General features: G+C 43.8%; 1 protein-coding gene across 2 annotated transcripts in view; it reads left to right on the top strand.

Moving 5' to 3' along the window:
* Atxn1 (ataxin 1) overlaps window positions 1–25,901 on the top strand; it is a 410,907-nt gene that overhangs the window by 157,535 nt on the left and 227,471 nt on the right. For both annotated transcript variants that reach the window (XM_006972835.4, XM_076573259.1), the window contains one exon: window positions 9,003–9,131. The gene's annotated coding sequence lies outside the window, so the exon portion shown is untranslated. The remainder of the gene's footprint in view (window positions 1–9,002; window positions 9,132–25,901) is intronic.

Below are 25,901 nucleotides of genomic sequence, written 5' to 3'. Positions count from 1 at the left end.
ATAGCTTAGAGGTGATTAAGCTTGTGAAGTACTTCAAGGCCATTACTCTCATTCATTTATTGCAGACAAACATTTGTTGTTGAATGAATGGTGACTTTGATTTAAAAACACCACCCAAGCATAAAACGCTGGCAGCTTGCAGATAGCAATTTTTTGATTTGCGCTCCTAAAGGAACTTCATTAGCAAACTCTCATGAATCTTGAACCTCTAGGAGAATAATCCCTGCCTTTGTTGGAGTTTTAAATTTAGAATAATCAGACAATAGTGAGACATTCTGTTCAAAGCATTCCTTTTAGGCTACCCATTTATTATACCCACTCTTAAGAGAAGATGGATTTGATTCGCGAGGAACATTCACTCGGGGGATTTTTTTGCATAACTAATACCAGGGAAAATTTTTCTAAAAGTTGTGTCTGCTGCTTAATATTATTAGACAGGCAACTTTTAATTATCCGTGCTAATGTGGCGTAATCAGTGGTGTGTATACCCCAGGATCGTTTTCTTTGACTATGGGGAGCATCGTATGATGCTTTTGTTTTTGTGTGTGTGCCTTTGCTTAGATATTAAAATTACACTACATTCTTTATGGGCACCATTCACATAGACAGAAACTAGACAGGAGAGGAAGGGTCAGCTAGCATTCTCAAATTGATTGCCAATAACACACAACATGAGTCATCTCAAGGCTATCAATGGTTTGTGTATGTATGTTGTTAGTACGTGTGCGTGTGAGTATGCATGAGTGTGTGTGCATGTGTGGAGGCCAGAGGTCAACTTCAGGTCACATTCCTCAGGACACCATCCACATTATTTTTTGAGACAGTGTCTTTATTTGGCCTGGAAACTTGCCGATTAGTCTAGGCTGGCCAACCTTCAAGTCTTCCCAGTGTTGGGGTTACAAGAGCACCACCCCACCTGGCTCTAAAAAACGTTTTTAAAGTGTGGGTTCTGGAGATGGAACTCGGAGCCTCATGCTTTCAGGGTAAGTATTTTACAAACTGAGCTCTCTCTCTCCAGGCCTATTAATCAAGATTGGTAGAAAAGAACAGGGATTAATTTTCTGTAGCTTCATAAGAACGAAGACCAAATCATACCATCACTTTCAAGATATCCACGCATGGCACGTTACTCATTTTGAAGGTTGTTTTGCTTTTGAGACAGGGTCTTGATACACATTTCCAGGTGCCCTTAAACTCGCAGCAATCCTCCTGCTTCAGCCTTCTGAGTACTGGGATTACAGGCGTGTGCTCCACACTCTACTAAAGTTTCCTGAAAGCAAATATGCTTATTGACCACTCCAGTGACAATTAGTAATGAACACTGTCCGTTTAGTGATTTCTCAAAATGTGCCCCCTGTGGAATGTCATGGGAGAAAAGAAGGGCTGGTATCTGGACACACTAACATTTCCAAGTAATTCCATCTTTTGTTGTGACGGTTGTTTCTGATTATTATAAAAGCACACCTGCTGTCCTTTATCAATTGAGCTTGTATGTAGGAGCATGTGGGAGCATGTACATCTATGTGGAGGCCACAGATGAACCTCCAGTTTGTCCCTCAGGAGCTGTGCAACTTGTTATTTTGAGACAAGGTCTCTCATTGGTGCCCTCGCCTTGCTGATTAGGGCAGCCTGGTTGGCAGGGATCCCTTAGGATCCGCCCCTCTCCTCTACCCCAGCACATGTGTGCCACCGTGCTCAACTTTTTATGTGGGGGCTGGTGAGCCAATTCAGGTTCTCCTGACTGTCTGCCAAGCCCGTTACCAGCTGAGCTAGCTCTCTAGACCCTCAGTGTGTTCTTTAACATAACAGGCGGCCATGGGAGCTTCGAATAGGAGCCTTTCCGAGTTTGGAGTCTCCTGGGTGTAAGAGCATTTTTCTGTATCAGCTAACCTTGAGGACCTTTCACTCCGGCCTCATTCATCCTCCCCGGGGGCCCTCCTGTTGAGTGATTGGTGAGATTGCCTGCTTAAGGCCTTGATAGGCAAGGATGGCTGTTGAGACCTGGAGAAGTCTGGCAGTGCAAATGTGTTACAGATCTTTGGCTTTGAGGCTGGGTCAGTCTTGTTAGGTGGATGGACCTCGGAATCTTTGGCTTCTGGTTGGGCATGGGTGCATGGCAACCTCATCATTGCCTTCACCTGCCAGTCACCTGCCAGTCAGCTTTGCCTGCTCCCCTCTCCACAGCTGTCCTTGTGGTACAGCTCTGCCACAGCTGTGCTGACACACCTAGATACTTCCTCCTTCTCAGCTGGACAGCGAGCAAGGGGGCGGGTGTGGCTCTGGAGTAGAGGCCAGTTTCTCTGCAGGACAACCTCGCTGCCAAATGTTGGCATCCAGCAGAGCGAGCCCCACCTTGTTTGTGAACAGATGTTATCTCAGGGCCCCATTCTGCTGGCCTTTCAGGAAGCCATGGGCTTTGTTTAGTCCTCAACTGTTGCCCTATTTAGAGCTACTCCATAGCAAGGCAGGGAAGAGCAATGTGTGAGAGCAGGCCTGGCCATGGATGCTTGTATCATTTTATTTGAGACAGTATCTCTAGGCCGGGCTATGTAGCCAAAAGATGACCTTGAACTTCACAGTGCTGGGGTTCTTGCCATGGTACTGGGGATGGAACTTGGGGTTTCCTGACTGCTAGACAAGTACTTAGGACCATGTATGTACTCTTGTTTATATAATTGAACCTAGTGTGGATGCTAACCTTCTTAACAGGCATCAATGTCTCATTTTATAGCTAATGAACCTGAGAATCAAACCAGTAAGCCGTTATTTCCTTTAAAAGAATACATGTATTTATTTTTGAATATTTGAATGTTCCATTCTGAGGATAACAGGAAGGGAGTATTGCAAGAAGAAGATCAAGAGAGAAAGGAGAAAAGGGAAGAAGAGAAGCAAAGGAGGGAGAGAGAGGAGGAAGGGAGAGAGAGGAGGAAGAGAGAAGCTTGAAACAAATTGACAGCATCTTACTATAGAGTTCCATATTGCCGGGATCATTGGAAAGCTGTGGCCTTGTAAATATGCCACAGTGGCCACCAGTTCCTCCAGCCTGCGATGAGCTCCATGGCATGTGTTAATGGTCCTTCCTACCTCAATTGATTGTTTTTTATTCAATCCTAGGCTGCTCAGTTCTACTTCCAGCACAGCTCAGAACTCAGTAGCTTCTGTTTGATGTCCCTGGCCAGAGACATGCACCTGCCCGCTTAGTCAAATAGTTCTCAAAGGGCCTTCTCCCCTACCTTAGATTTCACAACGCCACTGGTAGCATTCAGGGACATGCTTCCCCTTGTGTTGAAACGGCTCTGTGCAGCCTGTTGGGGGATCTACAGTGTTCTCAAGGGTGGAAGGCATTCTTTGAGCAAGTAGATAATATTTTCCTGGATGGACATTGCTGCCATAATGATGCCTGGGAAAAGGGATGCTCTGTAAATGCTTGGCAAGTCTTAGGGACAAGTATGAATGTGTGAATGTGTCTTACTCCTTGAACACACTCATGGCCGACAATCTTCCTTACAAAGCCTAAGCAAATTCTCTTCCTTCCCCTTGGGGGTGCTTATAAGCCCCATTGCTCCCCTCGACTCTCAAAGAGAAGAACATAAGCTCCACGCCTATCAGGCCAGAGTGGCTGCTCTCTTCTGCTGGAAGCAAGACTGAGGGGTAGGAGGTGGCATGTTGTAGGAGCAGTCGGTCTGTCACCCAGTCTCCACAGATGAGCGAAGGCAAGGCAGCCATTCAGAGAGAAGGTGGTTTGATGTCACTGAGACTTGGCTGGGTGGCCCAGCTTGTTCAAACAGCTCCCTTGCAAGAGCTCATAAAAATGGTTAGTGTTTTGGTGAGCAGGTCCAGCCTGTGGGAAGCAGAGCCTTTGTTGAAGACGTCTTAGATTTGTATTATCTTTACAAAGCGATCCCCTGTTACAGAGGTTGCTGATGGATTTGATGCAGTCTCCAAAAGGTGCTTTGGGTAGGAAATGGGTTCTGTCCTCATTTTCCATGAGATTAGCTGAGGAGGGGGAAAGACTCATTAAGCACTTCAATAAACTCCCCTAACTCTACCCCAAAGACAGTCTAGTCACTGTATAAAAAGTCAAACATACTTTCATATCACATTGGACAACAAACTCACTTGCCAATAGATTTTTGTACCTGTGGAAAAGTAGGTTTATTGAAATAGAGTTTATACACCACTGTTACAAGGCTCCTTTACAGTACTGCGATTTTATTGTTACTGACCATGAAAGCCAGCTTGTCACCTGAACTCACAGACCCTGTTTCCTCAACATGGTTCCGTACACTAGTACCAGACACTAAATCTCAGGTAAGGTGGCTTTCATATCTTTGAAGACAGGGTCCTGTGTATCCCAGGCTGGCTTCTAACTTCCTATGTAGTCATGGACAATCTTGATTTTTCTCATCCTCCTGCCTCCACCTCCCCGGTGCTGGGACACCAGGCCTATGCATCACTATGGCTGGTTTACCCAGTGCTAGGGATTAAGCCCAGAGCTTTGTGTAAGCTAGGCAAGCACTCTGTCGAATGAGTTACATCCTCTGCCCCCCATGGTGGCTTTAAAAAAAATCACAGTTTTAATAGAAAACAAACAAGGCAATTAGAGCTTCCCTTGCCAGGAAGGAAGGGCTCACCAGATAATGCCTGCCTGGCCTCCAGCTCACTAGCCTATGAAGTGTGAACAAAATAAAGGCTTGTGGTCCAGCAAGATGACCCAGCAGGTGAAACTGTCTTTCACCGAGCCTGGCTACCTAAGTTCGGTTCAGAAACCCATGTGGTAGAAGGAGAGAAGTGTCTGCTGCATATTGTCCTCTGAACTCCACATATAGGCACACAAGATAAATTACAAATAAGTATACTTTTAAACAGCAACAAAAATAAGGCCTCTCCTAACACAATGCAGTGTTAGAGCCCACACAGAGGGGACTTTACTACTGATAACCAGCAGGAAACACCAATCGGGCAACATAAGAGCATTTGACAATATAATTTGCTTTTCTTACTTTCTCTCAACACCCAGTTTCCCAGAAATATCCCGTCCCTGTAAAATTCTTCATTAGCCATTCCCCCCTCACCACCTATCATTCAGGCATTCCCCTGCAGATTAGGGTTCCCAATAAAAAAGAGACCAGTGTAGAGAAAGGGACTCACAGCCACAGGGAAGCCCACTTATCACTAGGACAGTGTAAATGGAGAGCGCGAAGGAAGGTTCAATGATTGAAAATGATATTGGCCGTGCTGGCCATGTATCCCAGCCGGTACGCTGATGTGGGTTGAATAATTCCGTTAAATGAGATTTGGTGACGTGTGACCATCAGTCTATCTTGGCTCCCTAAGCCTTTTATCCACCACCTCCATATTCAGACCCAGTCAGGTCCACAACATAACTGGAGGAGCCTGTAAAAGTAGCCCACCTGGGATTGCTCTTTATACCCGCATCAAAGGCTTAGCAGCCTCATGTTCTGACCTTGGTCTTGTGCAGAGGGAAGACTTTCCCACCAAGCCTATGCCCAGCAAAATGTAATTACAGGGTCTTTAATTTTTGATTTTCTAAAATGAATGAAGTGTTTTTCTCATCTAATTTGGCTCTCTGTTTAGCTTCTCTCGAACAGTGGAAACATGAAGAGTGCCTCAAGTTTTCAGGATTTTATTTAGTTTCCCATTCTCAGTGATCAGTGTTGGCCTTAGAACTTCATTTGTCTTAGAAAATTCTTTTTATTTTTACTTACTTTATTTTTTTTTAATTTGTTTTGGGGTTATTAAGATAGCATCCCATATACCCCAGGCTGGCCTGGAACTTGTGATGTAACTTACAATGTCCTTAAACTTCTGCTCTCTCTGCCTCTATCTTCCGTGTGCTGGGATTTCACACTTACACCACAATGCTGAGCTTAGTGGAATATCCTGTGGCACCATCTTAAGAACTGAATGATTGAGAAATGAAGCCACGTGGGACCTTCAAATTTTTTATTCTCATTCCAATCCAAGTTAATGTCACTTTTCAAAGTGGTAAAATAAACCTATCCTACCCAAGTAACTCATTCGTTAGTGGTGAATGAAATGTAAACTCACTACTGTGAGAAAAAAAGATAGTATAGTATGTATTTAAAACTTCCCCTCTGCAAAACAAACACACCAGCTTCAGATGGCGTCCATCTTCTTGATTCTAAAATGACTGGTCAGTTTGAAAACATATGGAGCTTACTGCCGGCAGGAATACAGATTGATATATTCATTTTGGAAACCAGTCTGATGTTATCGTGGAACAGTGTATATTCATATACTCCTGGGCTGAACCCCAGGGAAATGTGTGCTTATGTGTATTGCTTCTAATAGGCACAGCATGTTTCTAGCAGGAAAAAAAATGGAAGCTGGAGAAATGTGAAAGTCCATCAATAGAAGGGAATATATATATATATATATATGTATATACATATACATATATATATACACACACACACACATACACACACATATTTTCACACTGTGAAACTGTTAAAAGAAAAACTGACATGAGTTAAATTTAACAAAGTTTACTTAAGAAAGAAAAAAAGGTTCTAGAACCGGGCAGCATTCCAGAACAAAGATGGTTTGGAAGGCTCCGCCCTACCACATTTACGGGGTATATTTATAGCCTAAGAAAAGGAAGTGACATGCAGACAGGACTTGATTGGCCACAATTGCCATTGGGCTTCTGTACACATGGTCTGATCTGTTGGTAGCCTCTGATTGGCCGAACCTTGACTCTTGTGATTGGCTGAGACTCAGTTGCCTGGTTATGTGCCTGTACTCTATGCTTAGATTAGATTCTAATTTGTTTCTACATCAAGCTAGGACATAGCTCTACCATGTGCAAAGGCTGCATTGGGCCAGATTTTACCACCCAAGTACAAAGTCAAGTTTAAGCCAAATGGATTCAGTTTAGCAACACAGTGGAATATTATATAGTGAAAATGAGCAAACGCAAACAAACCCAGTAAATCCTAACAAAAACGTCATGAGGATCTGCAAAAGACTGTATATGCAGCATGACAGAATTACTTAACACATTGTACAATCTGAGAGTGTCCCTCAGTGGGTAGCCTAGCATGCATGTAGCCCTGGGTTCAATCTCTAGCACCATATAATCCAGATGTTCTGGTGTATGCCAGTCATCTCAACACTCAGGATGTAGAGGCAGGAGCATGACAAATATGGGAACATTTATGTAGTAAGTTAGAAATCCAGTCTGGGCTACATGAGAACCTGTCTTTAATTAAAAGCAAAAACATCAATTTAAAATCACACGTTTTAGGGAACAATGAATAAAAAGCAATGAGCAGCAGTTTACTTTGGGAAAGAAATCAGCAGGATACTTTGGGGAAGAAGCAATCTGTGGAGTGTTCCCATCACCAGGGTTGTCAGGGATCTGGCAGTCGTGGGCTTCTGATGTGATATGTGTATTATATCACATTGTTCTATAGGCTTCACTTTTTGCATAGTACAAATATTTTCAAAGCTGTAGCATAGAGCACAGTTCTCCCTTTTTGCTCCCACTCTCTGCCTATTACATATGATAGTCCCTTTTCTTTTATATGTGTGTATGTGCATGCATGTATGTGCATGTTTATGTGTGTCTGTGTCTGCAGAGGACAGAGATCAACCTCCAGTGTTGTTCTTCGGGAGTTACCAACCTTGTTTTTTTTTTTTTATTTATTTATTTATTTTTTAGAAAGTCTCTCATTAGTTCAGCGCTAGCTAAATAGGGTAGGCTGGTTGGCTACCAAGTCCCAAGGGTCTGCTGCTGGCCTCCACCTCTCCAGCAATGGGATTGTAATCACACACCATGTGTGGCGTTTTTTTTCAGTGTGGTCTCTGAGGGTGTAGCTTAAGTCCTCCTGCACACGCACAGCTAGAACTTCACCAACCGAGCAGTCTTGCTGGCCCTCATCTTGTCTGTTCATAGTGTCTGGAGATCACATGGAAGTGGTTCGAAGCTGTGATTCCTCCGTGAAGTCTCCAGGTTCATTGCTAGGAAGAGGTCACCAGGAGAGGCTCACACCAGGAGCTCGGTGGAGTGGGTCACACAGGACAGCAGCGCTGCCTTTATTCCTACTTAAAGCTAGAAAATCTTGCAGCATGGATGAAAGAAAATCCACTAGAGCGGATTCCGTGACCTCTCAGAAAAATCTGTATTTATTGTCCCAACAGTGACTAATGCTTCTGCGGCGGGTCATTTGCCAAAGATGTTATTATGAAAAGCTTTTTCCTTGGCAGCCCACAGTTCTTTTTTGAGCAACATGTGGCCTTTGGAGCCAGTGAGGCAGGAGTTGGCATGTGTGCAAAGATGTCACAGGTACACAGGCAGGCAGATTGTCACAGCCTCAACACTCCAGTCTTGAAAAATTCAAGGTGGGTATGTGAGAACGCAGGGCATGTGGGAATGAAAGTTAAGATAACACAGGAGATGGAAGCCAGGGTGGGGGTTGCTGCCTGCCTGAGATGTGGACCCGCATCTGAAGGGAGGGCCAGCTTGGATGGGTTTCCCACAGCCGCCTGGCATGTCAGCTCACAGCAATCTATAGTTCCAGTCTCAGGGCATCCAGCACTCTCTCTGGCTTCTGCAGGCACCGGGCACACACACACAGTGCACATGCATACATGCAGGCAAAACACGCTGGCACAACATAAAAATCAACAAATCTTTAAAGAAAAAGAAAGAAAGAATATTATTCAGAAAGGCTTCAGTTCAGCATGGTCCTGGGAGCCTCCGAGAACAACCTTGGATTTTCCTGAAACAGCAATGTCAAGAGGCAGGAGGGGAGGGTTTGTCTGTTTATTTAAACCTTATTATTAAAAATCCTTTTTATTTAAAAAAAATTATGCTGTGTGTGTGTGTGTGTGTGTGTGTGTGTGTGTGTGTGTGTGTGTGTGTTGGAGGTATCGATCTTTTTGGAGACTTCAGAAGGTGTTAATTAGGGCCACAGCGCTGCGTAACCACCAGTCTTATTTTATGTTCACAGGTTCAGGCCTCTTACACTGAGTTTCTCTGCTGTCACCCTTTCTACTCAAGCAAAATCGTCAAGCAAAGGTCTGCTGGGAAGGAAGCGACTGCCTGTGGCTTTGCACTGTGATGAAGGCAAATGGTACAGGTGAGTAGGCTAAAGCCTGTCACCAAAGTCATTGTCACTGTGTCTTGAAATCCCAAGAGACTAGTGAGTGTACATCACTAGCTCTCCATGAAGATGCATATGTGCACACACACACATGCACACAAACATAGGCACACACACATACACATGCGCACACACAGGAACAATATCTCTACATATCTACACATTATCCTTCTACTTATTTTTCTGGAGTCTTTCATGAAAGGGAACTGTTGCTTTTATGGACATATGTAAAAGTGTGGTGTGCATGCTTGTGTGCAGGCATGCTCACATGTAAGTGCAGTGCACATGTTGGTGTGCATGTAGCGCTCGGAGCTTGACATTGGAAGTCTCCCTCGATCAATCTCCACATTATGTATTGAGGAACAGTCTCTCAACTGAACGCAGAGCTAATGTGACCAGGGTAGCCAGCCCGCTTGCTCAGGGGAACCTCTGTCTCTCCCTTCGGTTGGAATTGCAAGTGGGTTCCCGGGCCCACCTGCCTTTCATGTGGGTCCAGGGATCTGAACTCTGGTTCTTTATTCCTGCGCAAAAATGTGCTTTATCCACTGAGCCATCTGCTCTGAAAAGTCCCTTAAGTTTTCTTTCTTTTTTTTTTTTAGTAGAAAAAAATAGTTTTTATATATTTTGAGGTGACTAATGCCACGTGTGACAAGACAACAATAAGTAGGGGACAATTCTGATGTGATATTCAGCTGTAGGGACACTGCCAGGCAGTGTGCAGTGTAATATAGAATTATATATATGTATATACATATATATATATACATATATATAACGTCATCTAATACTTGTTTCTCTTGACAGTCAGCATCATTCAATGGCAATGTCATTTTTACAATGTCATGTTCCCTGATTATATAATTTTTCCAGCAAACAGATGCATTGAAATTTCACTGACTTGATCATCTTCCGCTGGAATTGAATTGTTTATATATGTTTATATATATATATTTAACTTTTATGGTATCAGAAAGTTCTTGTAACTGTGGCAGTCCCCATTATTAATGGCTTCCTCAGGATGATTGCCTACCAGTGAACTGCTGAATGGAAGAGTTGTCAGCTTGAAGAGTTTCGGTACATGTTCCTAAGTTACTTTCCAATCAGACAGTAGTAGATTTCATTTCTAGAGGAAGTGTAGAAGCAGATCTCTGTCCTCAAAGTCCTGGATGCCAAGGGCTCTGGAAGCAGGAAGGGTGCTCACTTCCAGATGAGAAATGACTTGTGTGTGTCCATGTGTGGTGTGTGAAGGGACATGTGTGCACACACAGGAGGGGATTCGCTTGCAGAACATTCTGCTTTCTAGAACTTGCCTTCTGGAGACAGAAGCACACTTGAAACTTGCCAGATTTGGACATTTGAGAAATAACACTAAAACAAGGAGGCCTGTAAAAGCCCTGGGGAACTGTGAGATCTTTCTTTCCAGCCAAGTATTTTTAGACAATTGTGAAATCACTGAATAGCCAGCATTTTCCAGAGAAAAGGGAAGGTTTTCACTGCTTAAAAAGAATGAGGAGAGAGCTCATAAACATCCTTCAGGTGGAGCAATCTGAAGATGGAATTCTCATTATTAGGAATGTGCAAGTGTCTGGGACTGTCTAGCATGCGTGTATAGGCTGTGCCCAGTATCAGGAAGTTGGTTGTCTTGTATGACATAGAGGCTACTCGTCCCTAGAATCACTACTGGGGCTCAGACGACAGCCCTGCTCTTTTCTCAAAGACAATATTTTAAGTTTGATTTTGTAAAATGTAGATTAAAAATAGTGCCCATTGCATGAGGTGATGCTCATGTGACTGTATGTGGCAACTTTATTCTCATTAAAGTTCTGTGTTAATGGAACATGTATTGATACTAGAAAATGATTGACTGTGGTCCAGGTATGGTGATGCATACCTATGATCCCAGCACCCAGGGGCAGGAGGATCAGGAATTCAAGGACTTTTTGCATTATGTGAGACCATATGGAAAGAAAGCAGAAACAAAATCAATACTCCCTCCAGAAAATGGGGCTGTAGAGGTTGGCTCAGTAATTAAGAGTGCTTGTCCCACTTTCGTGGGAACCAGAGTTCAGATCCCAACATTCGTATAAAAAAAAAAAAAGAAAAAGGCATTCTGGAAAACGCCTATAGCATCAGCTCTGAGAAGGAGTTGAGACAGAATTCCAGCCTAGTCAAGAAGATGTAAAACCCAAGGATCAGGGAGAGACCCTGCCTGAAAGGAATGGATGGAGGACACCCAAACCCCCTGCTGGCATCTGTGGGTACATACCCACATTTCCCTGCACACACACATGTACTTACGCAGACACACATAACAAGCAAGCCCTTTAACAGAGAAGATAATCGTGATAGAAATAATAAATAACACATGGTGCTAAACACAGTGGAACTCTGATTTATGAAATTATTCTTCCCTTCTTCCTCTTCTTCCTCTGTGTCATCCTTTGGTGTCTGAAGGAACTTCATGGCTTTATTAGCATGCACTGAGTCAGTACTGCCCAGGAGAGACTCCATTGAATATCTTCAAAGAAAAGACACGTTTTCCACAGGGTTTAAAATTATTACTCTACCTGCGGGCTAGGGCGCCCAAACATCAGCCCTGCCAGGTCACCTTGTACCAGTCCTGTGTAATGGGTTCTCATTCCTACCCAGACTGCCTCACCATGGTACAGAGAGTGTCTCAGGCTACGAAGGCTTCAGGTCTTTTGTGAGTCACGCAGCAAGGGTCCCTAACTTTCTGGAGCCACGTGTGAATTGATCCACGTGGCTCTTGTCCTTCTCCTATCTCTAAACAAGCTTCCTTTCATGAACTGGATGAATGAAAAGGTAGGGGAAGAACTTTCTCCTCCTGACCTCTTGGCAAAGTGTGCTCTAGCCTGCAGATGCAAAAGGAAAAGCTAGATGAGCTGGAGAGATGGCTCAACAGTTAAGAGCACAGGCTGCTCCTCAGAGGACCTGGGTTCAATTCCCAGCACCCACATGGTGGCACACAACAACTCTAATCCCAGGAGATCTGGCGCCCTCTTCTGGCCTTCTCAGGCACTGCATATACTTGATACACAGATATATGCATGCAGGTAAAACACATACACACATAAGATAAAAATATATAAAATCTAAAGAAAAAAAAGAAAGAAAGCTGGGTTCAGAGTCACTCTACCCTTTGGTCACATACTGAGATTGAGAAGTAGGAGGAAAGAGGGCCAAACACAATTTTTCAGGAAATGAGACAAACACAGAGCCCCCTGGATGGCTTCAGCCCCTGCCTTCCACGGGGTCTTCCACAGCTGGTTTGTGTATGTTGGTGCTGTATTTACCAGGGCCTTAATCTCCAGTCTCATTCAGACAGCTTTGTACTTAGCAGAAGGGAACTTCTGAATTCCTAATTAAGGCAATTTTTTGCTGAAGACAGCCTCTTTAATGTCATAAGTGAATCTCTCCTAGGTAATGGTGAGAAAGCATAAGAAAACAAAACGTGTGTTTTAGGCAAGTATGTATGTTGGCTAAAGGAATTCAATTCATGGGAGAGAGGACAAAAAAAATGTGTGTTTCCAAATATACATTGTAGAAAGAGTTGGTTGTATTCTGCCAGACTCAGAGGAAGCACCCCGTGCATGTAGGTAGGAAGGCCGCATGTAGCTGATGCAGGGATGGAATGACACCCCCATGGGACACCTGTGTTTGGATAGCACCTAGTGTCCTCAGTGACACAATCAACAGAGACTCACACAGGGAGGAAGGAAGGGGCCTTAAGAGACTCCAAGGCTGCTGTGCAGAAATGCAGGCCTCACACTTACCCAAAACTTACCAGAATAAAGGCCCCCAGAGCGGCAGGGGAGCAGGGAGTGTTATTTTAGTCTATCTAGTGGTGTGGTAACTCGGAGCTGACATCCTGCAGGTTTTGGCTCTTCTCTGTTCTTCAGGTATGGTGATAAAAACCCTTTTCTCCCCATAGTCATGTAGAAGAACATCCTTAAAATCAACAGAGTGTTGCTGAAAAGTGAATTCTCAGAGTTCCCTATGGAACTTAGGGTACCCTAGGGTGTGGCCAGTCCCGAGTGAAGCCATGGCTTTTGGTTTGTGAGAAATAAAGACTGTGCCTTCCTATTGGAAGGTCTCCTCATTCAGTCATTCGCCACACGTTCATCTATTTGACAAATGATCTGTGCAAATGATGTTAGGCATTGTAGAAGTGGAAGGGGCCGAGGGTTGGCCCTAATGGAGCTTTCAAAGCTAAGGTTGATGCTATCAGACGCACAAGGACTGCCTGGAGTGAACAGGGGCATGAGCTGGACTGTTGAAAATGGGCATCTGGAATGAGAAAGTGGAGAAACTGAGGACCTGTGGGTGAGGAAGGCATGAAGCAGAAAGACCCAGAGGCTAGATTGGGACAGAGATGGAGTGCTTTCGGCTACATCCAGACTGGAAAATGATGAAGACAGGGACAGGAGTGTGCTGCATGTCTTCCCTCCAGGGGACTCTTGTCTGGGTCATGAGTGATGTGCATTTACCCATCTCTCAATAGAAGTGACTTAAGCAGCACGTCTCTCTCACAGTGTATGTCACTGGGCAGGGGTTCTTCTGATTCCTGTAGTATATACATGTTCAGAGCATAGAAGCTGCCTTGGTGTGTGTTACACCCTGGTCTTTCCTTATCCTCACAGTAGATGCTCAAAGGTACACATCTCAAAATGCAAATAGTTCTGAAGCTAAAGACTTCTACGTTTTTTCTATATATGCACACACATGATAAAAGTTATCTTATAAATTATGCACAATAACACTAAAAATATAAGTTATGACAATATGTTGTGATACACATCCGTGCTTCATGGCCATGATTAAGTAAAATAGGATTCTTCAGCATAGGCAACTGCAAAACTATGGCAGTGGATCTGAAGACCAAGATGGCTTCTGAGTTACTAACAGGAGGGTAGCAAATTCCGTGTGTACACACAAGACCAAGGGATGCTTCATGTCTCAAATAGGAAAGAGTGAGACAGTATGAGATTTCAGGATGCTTTTCAGAATCTGTCATTTGTATGAATTTTCTTTTTAGTAGTTTCCAATCAATGCTAACCTGGGTAACTAAAACCATGGAAAACAAACCTGTAGATAGGGGATTGCTTTAATTTCTTTTTTAATAATGAAAAATTGAGGTGATTGCTTCAGCAGGATTCATTTATCTTGTTCTTTTATGAACTATAGCTCTCTCTCTCTCTCTCTCTCTCTCTCTCTCTCTCTGTGTGTGTGTGTGTGGTGTTTGTGCATATTTGTATATGTGCACATGAGACACACACACACACACACACACACACACACACACACTAGAGGTTGATGTCCATTATCTTCTTCAATCACTATCTTGTATTTTGAGACAGTATCTCTTACTGAATGTGGAGTTCATCAGTTCAGTTAGGCAAGCTGGCCAATGAGCTGTCTGGCCAGGGTTCTATCTACCTTCACCCCCTCAGCACTGGGACAGCAGATGTACCCCACCACATCTGGATTTCATGTGGGTACTGGGGATCCAAACTCAGATCCTCATGATTGCTCAGCAAATGATATACTGACTGAGCCATTGCCCTAGCCCTAGCTCTTTCCTGCTTTATCCACTATAATCTGCCTTAAAGAGCAGCACAAATCTCAGGATTCATTCTACTGCACACACATACACAAACACACATATGTGTGTATATATGTGCATATATATACATATGACTAACGAAGTTTACAGATCAGAACAAGTTATCGTATCTTGGTAGTTTTAGTAACCAATGTCCTTCCTTCTCAGCATAGTTTATGGACTTGAAGTTCTTCCCCAACTTCCCTACTTCCCCAGATACTTGTAACAGTCTTTAACATAATTATGTCCACCCAAGGATTCCTGTCCTTCGGCCTTTAATGGGCCTTTAGTACATGCTTCATGTTGGGTTTAAATGTATCGTCATGGACAGGAACTTCTTCACCAGCATTCATCTTCAACCTCTGGTCTCTACCAAGGTGCAAGTATCCAGCGTAAAACATGAACTGCCTTGTTTGTTCTCTCTTTGAGAAGCCCAGTCTAGCTGTCCATTCCACTACTGAACCCATGCATCACACCTGTGTGTGGGTGTGTGTGGGCACACACACATATACACATACACACACACCCATACACACACACTCATACACACACACACCCATACACACACACACCCATACACACACATACACACACACACACACACACACACACACACACACACACACACACACACACACAGAGATGCCCATTTTCCACTTGGATTATAATGTACATTTCCTTGGCAAAGGAGACCATTTTTTTTTTTTTTTTTGGTTTTTCGAGACGGGGTTTCTCTGTGTAGCTTTGCGCCTTTCCTGGGACTCACTTGGTAGCCCAGGCTGGCCTCGAACTCACAGAGATCCGCCTGGCTCTGCCTCCCGAGTGCTGGGATTAAAGGCGTGCGCCACCACCGCCCGGCGAGACCATTTTTTGATATTTATTAAATATTTAAAATAGAGATCTCCCTTAATGTTGTCCTTCATCATAAACATGGTCTCCTCCTTTTAACTCTGTTCCTTTCAATCTGGAGGTAGCATTCATAATTCATACCTTGTTGGGGAAAAGGCAGCATTTTGAGACACTTAATGATGTTTTTCATAGCAAAAGGGAAAACATGTACAGTCAGGGACTCAAGAGTACATGGTGTTTTATATGTCTATACAGCTTTTTAAGGCTGTGTTGGAACACATCAGAGTTTCTAAAATGATTTCCCAGACTTCTGTATAAAGCATTTTATTCTTTTTTTTTTTTTTTTTTTTTTTTTTTTTTTTTTTTTGGTTTTTCGAGACAGGGTTTCTCTGCGTAGCTTTGCGCCTTTCCTGGAGCTCACTTGGTAGCCCAGGCTGGCCTCGAACTCACGGAGATCCGCCTGGCTCTGCCTCCCGAGTGCTGGGATTAAAGGCGTGCGCCACCACCGCCCGGCTTTATTCTTTATAAGTTTTATAAATAATGCAACTTCTGGTGTTAGTGTGGAGACATTCACATAGTTGTGATAAGGTGAAGAAATACAGCAGAGTTTTCTGGTACCTGATGGAGGAAACACGGTAAGAATGGTTTGAGTCCAAAGCTCATCATTGTGTATTTCCACACAGTAACCCTGATGCTTTAGAGATTTCACTCCAGTCCACCTGTGATGCTGTTAATGTTGAGAAATGGCCTTTTCCAAGTGGAAATAGGTACTGGAAAAGAGGCATAAGCAATATGGGGCTATTTTCTGGTCCTTTTCAAGTTACTATCTACTCTCTTTCTTAGAGTTCATCAAGTGAAATGAAACACTTAAATGTATTTTCTAAGTTACAGAAACAGAAAGATTCTATATTTTGATGTGCTAGTAGAGATCGAAGGGAACATGCTGATCATGTAACCCCTCCCATCTGAGCTCATAACCTTCGGCATTAGTATCATTTACCCCTTTCATTTAGCCCATGTCTTGTATGAAGTGTTCATATGTTGAAACTTTTATAAGATCTCAAATTTATGTAAAAAGCATCTTGAGGCCCAGTGTGGTGGCATGTCAGCATTGGGGAGGATGAGGCACAAAGTTTATTAAGAACTTGAGGTCAGTCTGGACTACAAGTGAACCCAGACGATCCTGGGCTAGACTATGAGACTGTCTCAATTAAAAACAAAACAAAAACAAAAGTGAAATTAAAAAAATGAGTGTGTGTGCATAAAGTATTGTTTGGAATTAGCAAAAAGCAAGTCTGTAGCATGCAATGTGTCATCTCCTTGGGTTTAGTGAGAAGTATATTATTGATATTTATTTAGGTTTTCAATAAATAGTTTGTTGAAACTGAGGGTGTGGTTTTGTGACTTGACAGTTATAGTCTGTCCCCTTATCTTCTCAGAAATATCCTTTATTTTCTATCATCCCTGTCCCTTCTCTTCACAGTGGAGAAAACGGGCCACTGCACGCTCGGCAGTCTGTAGATTGACGGTCAGAGCTAGCCCGGCACATGGCCGATGCTCCTTAAACACTAGCTGCAGGTACTTTTGCTGCGCCCTTTATCTTTTTACTTCACACTTCTTTTTCCTGGTGGTAATTGGGTTGAGTATGTAAGACAAGTTAAGTGTAACTGAATGAATCACGGTCGTCCTTGCTGCTATCCCATGCTTTAGAAGCTGGGCTAAATTTGGCCTCACTGGCAGAGATGTGATTTTCCCCTGTATGTGTCTGCAGAGGAGCCCACGTTCAAGTGGAATGCCCTTGGACTTGAGAACCAGGAGAGCTTTTCAAAGGGCGCTCAGTGATGCTGCCTGTGAGCTCCCATCTGGAACATGAGTGGGTTGCTCTCTAAGGCTTCCTCCACTTCTAAAGAATGTCACCTTCAATCTTTGGAGCTGTGCAACTTTAGAGTCCCTGTCGAAAGTAGCGATGAAAAGCCACAGTCTCTGTCTATCCAGTCCTGGTACATTTTAGTGGTTTGGGGTTTGTGTCTCTCCTTTGTGCTCAGGTGGCGCTAATGACCTCCCTGCTCCTCCAGAGACGATGGTAAAACATCATCACAGGGCAGGAAGCGGAAGTCCGTTCAGGCCTGGAGGCAGGCCCCTTCCAGATGCCGCGCTCCTTCAGCTGGTCGCTGGAAGGAGCCGAGGGACCGCCACTTTGCTTGGCGTTGCGATGAAGCCATCTCTGGAGTGAAGTTTGGCAGCCGTGTCACAGTCAAACTGCAGGGCTGCTATGACAGTTTGGGGGAGAGGAGTGAGACAGAAATAGCAGATTTCAAAATAATCCAATTAAAACAGCAGGCGGGGCACAGTTGGGCAACACGAAGGCAAGAAGATCGGCCCTAGAGCCTGACTCTGCGCTGTTGATGTAGTGCAGGCTTGAGCACCGCTCCTTCCCCCGCCCCCTCCCCCCGCCCCCGACATGTGCCAACCCAGGTTATGGCTAGAAAAACAGTCCAGAGATCCCCAACTCATCCTGAGCAGGGGGCCCATCTGATGTCTTGTTGAGCTACCATCTTGGGCTCTCTTTCTCTTTTCCCAGTAGTCTAATTGTCATGCTTTATTGATACACAAATAGATCTGTTTTTTTAACACACACACACACACACACACACACACACACACACACATGCTTATACATATTGAGCCTATATGTACATATGTTTTTCTGAGTGTGAGCCTATGCATACTTGCCACTAAGTGTGGACAGAGGTCCCAGGACAAGTCCAGGTATTATTATTCCTTACTTTCATCTTTTTGGAGGTAGGATGTCTTGCTTTTTTGCCATTGCCTACACCAGGAAAGATGGTCCTGGTCCGTGAGCTTCTGCGGATTCTGTCTCTGCCTCCCACTTCACCACGGGAGGAGCGCTGGGATTACAGATGTGCACCACAGCCGAGGTTTTGTGTGGGTTCTGGGGATCTGAACTCAGGTTCTCACACTTGTGAGACAAGTCACCTCTCACAACAGTTCTAGATCTGTTGTTTTAGAGCCCCTATGCAGGAGAATATCATAGTTACACATCCATAGATCACAATGCACTAAGCTGAAGCTAGCATATGGGAGCTGGCTCTGCAGGGATGAAAACTCTTTTCTTTACCCAAAGATCTTGATAATAACCGTGACAGGGAAAGAAGATTCCAGAAAATGTCCTGTGACTGGGGGCTGCTGCTCAGTGGTGCTGCACTTGCTTAACATATAAGAGTTCCTGGGTCCCGTCCCCAGCTCCCCAGTCAGGCAGGGAAAATGTTTCAGTATGCAGCTGTAAGCAGGTACCTGTGGTTATGAAGAACTGGAACCTGTTAGAATTGCTGTGATGGATGAGCTGGTTGGGATCAGTGAGAGAACAGGACTGATGGGGAAATTACTGGGTGTTGAGCACAGGGGGGATGGGTGTGGGGGAGGGGAAGAGAGAGAGGGAGGGAGGGAGGGAGAAATCAGATGGTCAGAGATGGGACCTACGTTTTCTCAAAGGGAGATTCCGGCAATGATGTTTGCCAATGCTAGAGTGCCCCTGCTTGTGTTAGCAAATCAGAAAAGGGAGCATTAGAAATTTAGGAACAGGACGGTCCATTTCATTTAGAAGCACATCTTTAGGTGATGAGCAAGGTTCACATAAAATCATGAATATGGTTCCATAATAAAATGGAAGCAAAGTGAATTTGGGGAAAAAAAATGCATGTAGTGAGAAATAAATGAAATTTGGCATCAGAAATTCTAGTTTCAAATTTCAGGCCTGGGGACTAGGACTGCAGCTCAGTGGATGAATGTTTATCTTGCATGAGTTAGGCCCTTAGGTTTAATCCCTAGCATTGCCAAAATAATCATAATCATAATAATAATTTTAGTTCTATAATTTGTTTGCCCTGTGACCTTAGGGTAGTCAATTAAAATCTGAGAAGGTTTTTTGTTTGTTTGGTTTTTTTTTTCTCCTCTTGACCTTAAAATAGATTTAATTACCATATTTATCTCAGGGATAGATATGAAATGATTAAGCAACATAGTGTATTCAGATGTTTTATGAATTGGAGAGGCCTGTGTTTATGCTAGTTCTAAAAAAAAACCTGCCATAATTGTATGATGTGGAGTAAGGCTTATGGACAGTATTCACATACAGGACTAACGTAGAGAGCCGTCCACACAGAAGAAAAATCTCATTGTGTAAAAAATGATGAAATATGCACAATTACTTCTCTTTCTACTCCTCATTTTTCTGGCCCAGAAACTGTCTGTTTATAGAGTTGTTCTGAGCGCTCTTGCAAGCTGCGTAGTTGGTCATCCACCCTCCACTGAGCTTTAGGCGACATGGCTTGGTAGTGAATAGTTCCTGGGAGCAAGCCACCAGGACACATTGAAGAGAGCGAAGGTGTCTCCTTCATTCAGTAACCCTAACTTAGGAAGATACTGGCGGCGGAGGGAGGACTAAGAAGAGTGTCCCCAGTAAGACTGAGTCCTCCAGGAAGACAGAGAGTAAAGCTTGGAGTACCCTGCCCCAGTGTGGGCTGGGTCCTCATGTCCCTGTTATGCCCCAGCCTGTCTCTCTTGTTAGTCTGCCTTCTAATCACAGACTCCACCATGTGTCTACTTGTATTTCATTTTTCCTCAGCTTTTCATCTTTTTTCTTTTTTTAAAAGATTTATTTATGTGTTATGTACACAGTATTCTGCCTGCATGTATGCCTACAGGCCAGACGAGGGCACAACCATCATTACAGATGGTTATGAACCACCATGTGGTTGCTGGAAATTGAACTCAGGACCTCTGGGAGAGCAGCCAGTGCTCTTAACCTCCGAGCCATCTCTCCAGCCCGAGTTTTTCATCTTACTCTCCTGGAACACTTAAGGAAAGGAAGTCAACTGGAGATATGCTGCTTGTGCATATTTGCATGCATGGGTGGGTGGAACAAACTATTTATAAGTGGGTGCTAATATGGAGATGGAGCAGTGTGCACAGGAGCAGATTTGGGGATGTAGTCGTGTGTGTGTGTGTGTGTGTGTGTGTGTGTGTGTGTGTGTGTGTCTGTGTGTGTGTGTGTGTGTGTGGACACCCACAGACATGTTGTGTCCTCATTAACATGGAAGAGACATGCTGACATTAATTAGGAGGTGTGACAGGCGCACTGGCAGTGAGACACTTCCAGCATTGCCTGCGATTGCTAGGATGATGTAACCCCGTGCAGGAGAGAGAGCCTGCTTCTTCATTCTTGGGAGCGGTAGTAGGAGTTAAACACAAACACGTTCGCATGTCCGGATGTGGATCCTCTAGTCTTCAGGAAGGCTGTGAGTTTCTGATGTGTCCCTGCTTGCGAGCAATTCAGAGTGTTCTGGGTAAAGAAGGCCGCAGGGCACAATTTGTGCAGGAAATGTGCCCTGTTGTTTGTTTCTTATTCCCGGGGATGTGTGTAGGGCTGAGCTGTCATACTCAGAAGAGAACAGCTGTGTTTGGAAATTACAGTAGAAATAGTACAGGAAAATTGAATTAAGAAAAGACACCCGGTGAGTCCATTTCTGATGGATGGTACTTCTTACCTGATCTCCATTATTCCCTGTGAAGGAATAAAAACTAGGAAATTGAATTTGAAAAATGGATTAAGACAAATGGCTACTAAGTTGTTTTTTGTTATTTTTTTAAACCTTAGCCATTTCCAATTTTTTTAGTACCATGTAAAGAATCTGTGTTTATTACATTAAATCCTTCTAAAGTGTGTCCTCACTGGTTGATGTTAGTACTTAACTCTTTAAAATTCTGCAGTGGCATGTGACTGCAAAGCATTCATCTCTAAATATCCACTTAATTTGTCTCTAAATGTCGTACACACTTCTTCTATAGAGTGAGAAATAGAATAAAGAGAACAGAAGTCTATTTGGTCTCAGAAAGTCTTTCCCATATACCTGCCCTTTTCTCCAGGCAGAGTTGACTACGTTCCCATTTGGACCATCACTATACATTCCAAATACTCTTAGCACATAATTGTGTGACGTGTGAGTGTCTGTTCACTCAGCCCTAAACCACACAAGGAAAGGAATTACTTCATTTCTGGCTGTGACTCTAACACTGAGGGGAAGGATTGAAGCAGGGTTTGTTAAAGGAATAAACGAATGGATGAGTTCATCCTTGTTGTAGACACAGGGGACAATATAGAAAGACACATAAGTGGTCACCTCTGCTCTAAAGGGACCAGTAACCTGGCTGAGGCTCAGAGCAACCTGTCATGAAATACTTATTAGAGTATAGCACAGAGAAAAAAAAAATAAATGTCCATAAGCCCATACTGCTACAAATGTTTTAAATAAATTTAAAAGTGGGGGAAATAGGGCAACTGTTCCTTACAAAAGAATTCCAGTTTCTAAAAATGGAATGAAGGAGCTGGAAAAGCATCACTCAGAATCTGTCGTGGTTGTAATTCCCACAGGAAAGTTCTAGTGAAAGGTGACTCAGATGAGTACTTGTGGAGTAGATGAGTTAGAAACACACTGCAAGAGTATCAAGACCTCTCTCCTCCAAACGCAGAGTCAGTACAATGAGAACTGTATCTCTTTCCTGAGGAGTGTCCTGACTGGCCGTGCCTTTACTGGGTCCTCCATGATAAGAGACAAAGCCAGATGTAAGGAAAATAACAGACAACTCATGTTCCAACGTACCAGAGTCTTTAAACGTAATGAAGAGGGGTTGGAAATATGGCTCAGATGTTAAGAGCTCCTCCAGAGGACCCCAGTGGGATTCCTAGCATCTACATGGCAGCTCACAACCATAACTCCAGTTCCAGGGGATCCAACATCCTCTTCCTGGGCTCTGTCATATTGTACACGTGTAATGCACCTATATGCAGGCAAGACACCACAATGTTTATAAAAGAAGAATTGAAAAACTGCTCTTCGTCGGTGGAAGACAAAGGATCGTGATCATGCAGTGCCATCTAGGGAACCCCTGGATGGGTCTTTAATAAGAGAAGTCTTGTCTGGTGGAAGAGCTGATGACATCCCGGTGACTTCGACCGTACAGTTAGTGTACTGACTGAAGAAAACTTTCCAGTTTTGATCCCTCTTCTGTGATGTTGATGCTAACACACAGGGAGTCTGAGAGGAGTGGGTAAAGGGGCTCTATCAACCTTGCATCTTGGCCTAACTCTCCATTGTCTGTTTTGAGAAATGGAGTTGACGAACCAAAACAATTTCCTAAGATGATGATAGACCGGTCTGTGGCAACATACACCAGAGGACCCGGTGGGAGCCAGAACAACTTCAGGGGCAGCCGATGAGAAGAAGAATGAGAAAAAGTAGGAAGTGGAAGTGACAGATGTGACCTGGACCAGCTTCCTGTGAGAAGCAAAGCCCCTTGCTCACCTTGAAGGGAGGTGTAGAGTTTGTGTTAGAGGAGGGGAAGACGGCCTGTGTTGGAGAGAGATTGAGAGTGGTTGTGTTTTGCTGAAGGTCCACAGCTCTTTGAAGGCAGAAGCTCATTAATACCTGGCAAAAGCGGGTGGGGAGATGGCTCAGCAGTTAAGAGAACTTGTTCTTGTAGAGGACCCGGGTTCAATTCCCAGAACCCACATGGTGGTTCACAACCATCTATAACTCCAGCTTCAGGGGATCCAGTGCACTCTTCTGACCTCTCTGGGCAATAAGCATGCATGTGGTGTACATGCATACATGCAGACATGCAGACAAAATACTCACATATAACATAAAAGTGAATAAGTCTAATGATTTTAAATTACCTGGTAGAAGAGTTCAATATTAATGGACAGGTGGTGGCAGTGTTGTGGATTCTTATTTAGGGAAGTGATGTAGCGAGGTGGTACTGACTCATGCCTTTGCTTTATAGTGTGGTTACTTCCCAATAAACCAGTGGTCAGATGGAAACTGTTGTGAGTCATTTCATCCGCCTTATCTATGGAACATCTTTGGTTATTAGCATGGTGTACTGTGGCAGAGGGATTGTTACTACAGAATATTAACTGTTTCCTCTTGGGAATACAGGGCATAGGAGGAGCTGCCACTACCACCCTGTGGAGCTGGGTGGAGTTGGAGTAGAGTTGGAATGGGTGAGTGTCTTAGTTAGAGTATCTGTGAAGAGACACCATGACCACAGCAATTCTTATAAAGGAAAATATTTAATTGCGTTGGTTTGCTTACAGTTCAGAGTTTTAGTCCATTATCTTCATGGCCGAAGAAGCCAGCATGCAGGCAGACATGGTGCTAGAGAAGGAGCTGAGAATTTTTACATCTTGACTCACAGACAACAGGAAGTGGTCTGAGACACTGAGTGGTGACTTGAGACCTCAAAGCCCACCCCCACAGTGACGCACTTCCTCCAACAAGGCCACACCCACTCCAATAACGCCACACCTCCTAATGGTGTCACTCCCTTTGGGGACCATTTTCTTTCAAATCACCACATTGAGTTAGGAGTTAAAAAGAGCTCATGAAAACCTGTTCATTTGGAGAGGGGACCAAGAAAGGAAGAAGAGGCAACATACTGAAAAACATTTGAAAGGAGTAGACACATAGAACTGTATTGTGCTGGATTTGAAGGAAGAAGAGAGGGGTATCAAAGATGATTCCTGGGTCTTGAAAATTGTGCCCATGATCAGGTTAATTTGCTCAGCATATCCGTGAATGCCAATACTGATGAGTAATGGAAGTGATGATGGACAATTAAAAGGAGTATATGTTCAGTGTCTGTGTCCAATAAAAATGGATCAGAAAGCTCATGGTTCAGGCTGGATGGACAGTGTCCTACAGGGTCACAGCCTCCCAAATAAAAGCAGGAGGATTGCTGTGCTCTTCTCAGCAGTCGTGATCTATATTAGGCTGCCTTTCAAGTTGACGCTTCTTCCCCCCTGGTAGAGACATCAAGTGTACTCACTCTTGGGGTCTCCACACACAAGTACAGCAGACACAGAAACAGTGCCTTTCTGTTTGGGAAATCCCACTCGTCATCCTATAACACAGAGACATCAGTCTCAGGGCCCTGGGCATACCAAAAAGGAAAGTTAAAAAGCCATAACCATGGCTTCTGAAATAGGAGAAATAAAATATATGTGCGCATGCATGGGCTTAAGTTTGAAGCTGCTCTCTGTAGGCACTGTGGTGACCCTTCAGCACTGTGGTTTTATGTAATGTTTCCCTAGAAGCAGACTCCTAGTTCCTGGTGTCCAGGATGGGGTTGGCTGGGTCACTTTCTGATCACGTGGACAGTCTGTGTTATTAAAGGAGATTTCCTAGAGCATTGACTCTTTGCTTTTGTCAGTTGTAATATAAGTTTCCACTGCTAGCTCAAGGATGACAATATTACTGTTATTTGTAAACTCTGTGACAAGCTGGAAGCAGCTCTAGCAGAGATTGTTAAAGACCTTTAGAGTTAGTGTGGAGGACAAAAGGCAGGGCACTGTGGTTGGCATCAGGCCATGAGTAGCACCAGGGGTGTGTTGGCCTTGTGAACACCTTGATTCTGGGTTGCAATGACTGAGTTTGCATTTGGAGCATCTTGGAAAGTCACCGAGACTCTACTTGGTTCCCAGCATCATACCGTGTCTTGATAATTGAATTCTTTTTTGCCTTGTTTGATTTCAATTAGTCATTATGCCAAATAAACATTTTATTGACAACAGACAACTGAACAGAACATGAACCTCTTCTATAGTTTACTCTAACTGGAAACTGCTTGATAGTCTTAAAAACAGGGAACTGGAGAGATGGCTCAGCTGTAAAAAGCACATACTTGCAGAAGACTTGAGTTTGGTTTCTAGCACTCACATCAGACAGCCCACACTCCAGCTCCAGGCCATCTAATACCCTCTTCTGGTTTCCTTGGGGACCTACACTCACATGTACATATCCCCACACAAACACACACACAATATACATAATTTAAGAAACATTTTTTTAAATTAAAATCCCAACTCTAGGGAAGCAGAGGCAACTGGATCTCCATGAGTTCAGGCCAGCCTGGTCTACAGAGTGAGTTCCAGGGCAGCCAGGGTTACACAGAAAAATCCTCTTGTAAAACCAAAAAGAAAAAAAAAAGAAAAGAAATTGTGACATTTCTCCCATGAGAGCGCTAGCCTGATCTTCCCTTACTTAAATTTCTGAATCAGGTTCACTTAAGGTGTCGTGACCATAGATGGAGCTAGAGAAGTTTAGCTGTCTAGGATTTGAACATTGAGTACAACCTTTGCAACATGCAAATTTCAACATAAAACACCCTTTTAATGATGAAAAGTTTCCGTGAGC

This window comes from Peromyscus maniculatus, chromosome 5 (genome assembly GCF_049852395.1).
Source record: "Peromyscus maniculatus bairdii isolate BWxNUB_F1_BW_parent chromosome 5, HU_Pman_BW_mat_3.1, whole genome shotgun sequence".
NCBI classification, from domain to species: Eukaryota; Metazoa; Chordata; class Mammalia; order Rodentia; family Cricetidae; genus Peromyscus; species Peromyscus maniculatus.
This window is presented reverse-complemented; position numbering and strand designations above follow the sequence as displayed.